The 6,000-nt window shown below is 43.6% G+C and overlaps 1 protein-coding gene across 23 annotated transcripts in view; it reads right to left on the bottom strand.

Annotated features, from left to right (window-relative positions):
* The window catches only part of LOC139260048 (poly(rC)-binding protein 3), a 305,580-nt gene that overhangs the window by 279,596 nt on the left and 19,984 nt on the right, over positions 1–6,000 (bottom strand). The window contains exon 2 of one of the 23 annotated variants that reach the window (XM_070876141.1): positions 5,002–5,101. The exons of the other annotated variants lie outside the window; for them this stretch is intronic. The gene's annotated coding sequence lies outside the window, so the exon portion shown is untranslated. The remainder of the gene's footprint in view (positions 1–5,001; positions 5,102–6,000) is intronic. 23 annotated transcript variants of the gene reach the window in all.

Raw genomic sequence — 6,000 nt, 5'->3', positions numbered from 1 at the left:
GTCCAGCCACTCAGGCCTGTTTTGCAAGTTTCAGCAGTGAAAACTTACTACAAACTAGCTTAGGATGGAATAAGTGTCCACTTTTGTAAGTTCTGAAAAACCTTACCTAGAGTTAAGTTTAGTGCAGGCACAGCCAGAGACGGCAGGTGGGAAGCATTAAACACAAAGGACACATCAATATCACAACAGCAGGGAAGTTAGAGGAGTTTCCATAAACACCTTCACAACAACATTAAAGAAGCAAAGTACGTTTAAAGCACTAAGCACTAAACAAAGCAGTACATTTAAAGCACCAAGCACTAAACGAAGCACAAAAAGTAATAAACAATTAATTAATAAAAAATAGAAGGAACCCTGCACCTAGACCAAAGTAATAAGTAATCAATCAATAAAAAATAGAAGTCCTACATTTATGTGAAGGGAAGGTGTCTCTAACAGTCTCTCTCTATAGTGTCTCTCTCTCTGTATCTGACAGTGCGGGGGTGTGTGTGTGTGTGTGTGCGCGCGCGGTGGGTGTGGGAGGGGGTGTGTGGGTATGTGTGTGTGTGTGGGGGGGATGGTGTGTGTGTGTGTGGGGGGGAATGGTGCGTGCGCACGCGCGGGGGGGGGGGGGGGGGGGGGGGGGGGGGAGGGAGGGGCTGGAAGGAGGCACCCCTGCTCTCTCCTCCGGCCTTTCGATCATTGAGTGCCCCCCAACCCACGCTCCTCCATCCCTTGCCACGCTCCCCCCTCCATCTGTTGCCATGCTCCCCCCACCCCCTCCCAGTACCCACGCTCCCCTCCCGCCATCCACGCTCTCCTGAGCCATTGCGCAGGCGCGCATGCAGCTCTGAGAAGGCGGCATGATCCCTCGCCCCGCCCCCGCTGCTGGCAGTCTCCTCCCCAGGGAGACTATGCTGCGCCACGCCACGGAGGACCGGAGAATTGCTGCAGAATATTCCGGCGCACCTTCGAGCCCAGGCAGGTCACGTAAGTCTCGGAGGTGCGCCGTTTTCACCAGATGCCGAAACTTGGGCCCTTTAGCTTTAACATTTTTCTATTTTTCCCTGATATCACCTTAGTCAGTGATGCCCTATTACCTGTGTTATTCTCTCTGTCCCTTCCTGACCCACTCTGCTTATTTTTACCCAAAACTCTGCTCCGCTCCAGAGCCTTGACATTTCGCTTGCTGCTTTTAAATTTACTTTTTCTTGAATTTGGGATAGTTCAGAAATGTGATTTTAAAAAAGTGCGATTAAAATGCAAATCATTCTTTGCCATGAACCTATTTTAATGAATTGCTTACCCACACTTAGTTTGTTTATCACATTGTGCAGGAAATAATCACCTAATTTCTCTATTTACTGCTAATACCCTGGGGGGGGGGGGGGTTTAATTCCCCTAATCTGTGCATAGAAACATACAAAATAGGTGCAGGAGTAGGCCATTCGGCCCTTCGAGCCTGCACCACCATTCAATAAGATCATGGCTCATCATTCACCTCAGTACCCCTTTATAGCATGAAGAACTCACCTGGATCAGCTACGTTAACCCTCAATTTTGAAAACTTCGATTGAAGCACCTCCAAATCTCATCTTTGACAAAGAGAACAAGTCAAGCTTCTACAACCTGATCTACGTTTTCTTTTTTTTACTATATTCCAGACACTTCGGAGACAGCAATCATGATCCTGCTATCACGAGAAATACCCTTTTCATGGCATGATGGCCTGTGTTACACACACTACAGTTGAAGTCTAACCAGTCAGTGGCTGTTGGTGGAAGCTCACAACTCATTTGCCTTTCTCACTGCAATCACACGTGGTTGATTGTTTGAATAATTGGCGGATTTTTCTCCCAATTCACATTCCTGACCAGTATGTTACACAACTGTTGCACTCAACGTATTCTCCCTCCTCCTGCCGCCGTTTCCTTGCACCCACCCTCTGCCTCGCCCAACAAATTTATTTACATTTGTTTTCAATGGTCGACATTTAGCATCTACTGGCCCATTTCCCTAAAAAATGCAAATCCTTCTGAAACTTCATTATTTTGCATCCTCCACCTTCACTGTCTATTGCAAACCGAGAGATCTTGCTTGGATACCCTCATGCAAATCGTTCATAACTCCGGTACAACAACTTGCGACCCCCTTCCAGCTTGAATGTCTATTATCCATTCCATTTTGGAGCACATGTTCTACCCAACACTCAACTATCTATTCCATGACTTTACACAGCTTTTTCTAGATTAGTTAAGTATCACAACCACTGCAACTTTCCTCATCTATTACTGCAGGAATATTTTTCATAAGCTCGTGAGTGAACTTCCTCTTCCTTTGCAGTCCTTGCCCAAGTGTTTCCTGCCTGGATCCATTAACAGTAATTATTTTCTTTACAAGTCATTTTATTCAAGAATTTGCCACAACCTTTGAGGAATGACATTGGCCTGGATTTTGTGGTGTTAATGACAGCGAAACTGTCATTACTCCTCTGAAGCGGACAGCAACTCAGGATTTAGCGCATGCGCAGATCAACATGGAAATCATGAATTGGCGGTCAGTCATTCCCTGCTCCGCCACTGTTTGCGCTGTGGAACTCCCCAGAGCCAGCATCAATTCAAATACACTGAAGGACTAAAACTTCCGCTGGAATATTCCTGTTAACTTTATCGAAGGGTTTCAGCCTTGTTGAAAAAGAGATGTAACTGGACTTTTAAACAACTGGCTCTGGAAAACTAATGTTATATTTGTGTAATGTCAACTTTTTCCAATGATATGATTAAGGGATTACATGGTTTTTAAAATAATATATTTTTCTTTTAATTGTTTTGATATTTCTGCTTCGACCTTAATCCTATGTGTATGTCCTAATCTTTATTTTGCTTTCTGTATAATTTATAAAAAGTAAATTAGAATCTGAGCATTTTACTTCCTGGTTTGCTGTCTGAGAATTCTTCAATGTGATTGGATGCTTTGCCTGCTTGATGACTTCACTGTTGCTGGACGCTGGAGATTTGCTTGATTTAACACCAGATTCAAACAAAAAAAAAAAAAAATCGGGAGAGCTGAAATTCACGCCAGAGATCGCAAGATCTTTCTGGGAGGTCAGCAGTGAGCGCCGTTGACTGCAAATTCCAGGTCACAGGGCCCAAGTTTCCACACGATAAAAAACGGGCGCCCCTCCGAGCTGGGCTCCCGTTTTTCGCGCCTAAAAAAAAAAAACGCGCTATTCTCGAGCGCCTTGCAGCTCCATGTCTGCCTGGCGTGGCGTGCAGGGGGCGGAGCCTACCACTCGCGCCGATTTTGTAAGTGGGAGGGGGCAGGTACCATTTAAATTAGTTTTTTTCCTGCCGGCAACCCTGCGCGTGCGCGTTGGAGCGTTCGCGTACGCGCAGTGTGAAGGAAACATTGGCACTCGACCATTTTTGTAGTTCTTTGTAGCTGTTTAATTTTTTAACATTTTTTAATAAAAGCACATTGCCATCAGCACATCAGCACTGAGCCTTCTCAGTGTCTCCTTCCCGCCCGCCGTCTGGAACGGCTTCCTCCCCCCCCCCCCCCCCCCGCTGCGGTCGGGCGGGAGGTTGGTCGGGCCCGCACTCCCTCCCTCCCGCCCGCCCGCCGTCGAGAACGGCTGCCTCCTCCCCCCCCCCTGCCGTCGGGAACGAACGAACGAACTTGTGAGGCTGGCTGATGCACTTTCACACAGGTAGGAAGATAGTTTATTTAATCTTTTCTTTGCTTATAAATTTTTATTCAGGTTGGATTTATTTGTATAATATTTGTATAAGTATAAATAAGGATTTATTGTAGAATTTAATGACTTCCCTTCCCCCCCCCCCCCCCTCCTCGTTCTGGACACCTAATTTGTAACCTGCGCCTGATTTTTTAATGTGTAGAACAGGTTTTTTCAGTTCTACAAAAATCTTCACTTGCTCCATTCTAAGTTAGTTTGGAGTACGTTTTCACTGTGGAAACTTTGAAATTGGGCGTCAGTGGCCGGACACGCCCCCTTTTGAAGAAAATATTCTGTTCCAAAGTAGAACTGTTCTACCTGACTAGAACTGCAGAAAAAAAAAGTGGAGAATTGCGATTTCTAAGATAGTCCGTTCTCCACCAGTTGCTCCTAAAAATCAGGCGCAAATCATGTCGAAACTTGGGCCCATTATGTTTACCATATGTCAATCCTCAGGAGTTCCTCCTGAAATTAATGTACTTTTAAAAATAAAAACAATTAGTTTAAGTGTGACTAAACTCCATTTCTACTTCCTTTTAGCTTGTCTGAACTTAATGCTTTAACTAAGAACATGTAATCCTTTTGTACCTTTTCAGTTTGTGAACTGGAATGTAAAGTACCCAGTTTCCTAGCTATGTGACAAGTACCACAATTTAAAAGCAATATATTGTTTTTAAAAAATCTGACAGAAATTCTTCTAAAACCAAGTTCTACAATTGTGCATGCTTGCGTTCTGGTAGTCTCCTTCTTCTCCCTTGCCACAAGAGTTAGATAAAAAAAATAAATGTACTCTCTGGGTTGAGGGTCAGTCATGCATAAAAGTTCCAGTATGTTCAAGTATTTTCTGCTCAAACCACTGGTTAAAAAGGAACAATTGCTGCCACGATACAATGATTTGTATTTTCTACTTTCTCAAACTGAAAGCTCCTGCTGAATAAATGCTTGTGTGCTACACTCACTCAGTTACTAAGCCTAATGCTGCATTATTGCCAGCCTAATAGCTGTATAGGTCCACAAGCTTCCTGCTGGTACCTCGTACATGTAGCTTTTATGAGTCTTGACAAAAAGTGTCAGATTATTCAACCATTGGGTAGGGAAAGAGATTGAGAAGTCGAGGAGAGAAAAAAAGGCATTCATTACAGCCATATCCAATCCTCTCGTCAACTGATGGCCAAGAAAGCACACTTATAACAGGCGTCACTGGATAGCAATCAATGGCATGAATTCTGACATTTATTTTTCCTATTCTTAACCCAAATTCATTGAGGTAATTGTTGCATCCCTACCACAACTCCAGCAGAGGTCATCTAACAGCAAAGACTTCCCGTTAGCCACTCCATCTACTCTTTCTATTTTTAAGGTTAGATGATAGCTCCAAAAAGGACCCTGCAGGAGAATGGAAGCTTTTATTACTATGATCCATTTATTTTAATTTTAAAAGAATCACTGTTGATCATGTACTTTGGTTGTAGACATTGGCTGAATATGTATTAAAATGCAGAGGAAATAATGAAGTGTGTAACATTGGCACATTCCATTATCCCTGGGTTAGGAATCTCAGAGACTAAAAATACTTAACAAACCAAGGAAGAAACATTTGTGATCCCTAGTCCTCAAAAAAAAGTCTCCAAAAAGAATTCCCAAGGTTGCTAGTTTCACTAAATTAATACCAGTCCACCCAAAACATTTCAATGCAGAAAGATTTAAAGTTTAAAAATGCAATACCCTCAAAATAAAAGCAAAACACATATAGAAACATAGAAAATAAATGCAGGAGTAGGCCATTCAGCCCTTCGAGCCTGCACCGCCATTCAATGAGTTCATGGCTAAACATGCAACTTCAGTACCCCATTCCTGCTTTCTCACCATAGCCCTTGATCCCCCTAGTAGTAAGGACTACATCTAACTCCTTTTTGAATATATTTAGTGAATTGGCCTCAACAACTTTCTGTGGTAGAGAATTCCACAGGTTCACCACTCTCTGGGTGAAGAAGTTTCTCCTCATCTCGGTCCTAAATGGCTTACCCCTTATCCTTAGACTGTGACCCCTGGTTCTGGACTTCCCCAACATTGGGAACATTCTTCCTGCATCTAACCTGTCTAAACCCATCAGAATTTTAAACGTTTCTATGAGATCCCCTCTCATTCTTCTGAACTCCAGTGAATACAAGCCCAGTTGATCCAGTCTTTCTTGATATGTCAGTCCCGCCATCCCAGGAATCAGTCTGGTGAACCTTCGCTGCACTCCCTCAATAGCAAGAATGTCCTTCCTCAAGTTAGACGAC

The sequence above is a fragment of the Pristiophorus japonicus genome, chromosome 3 (assembly GCF_044704955.1).
Source record: "Pristiophorus japonicus isolate sPriJap1 chromosome 3, sPriJap1.hap1, whole genome shotgun sequence".
Lineage (NCBI taxonomy): Eukaryota > Metazoa > Chordata > Chondrichthyes > Pristiophoridae > Pristiophorus > Pristiophorus japonicus.
Note: the sequence above shows the minus strand (reverse complement) of the source record. Positions and strands in the feature narration are given on the sequence as shown.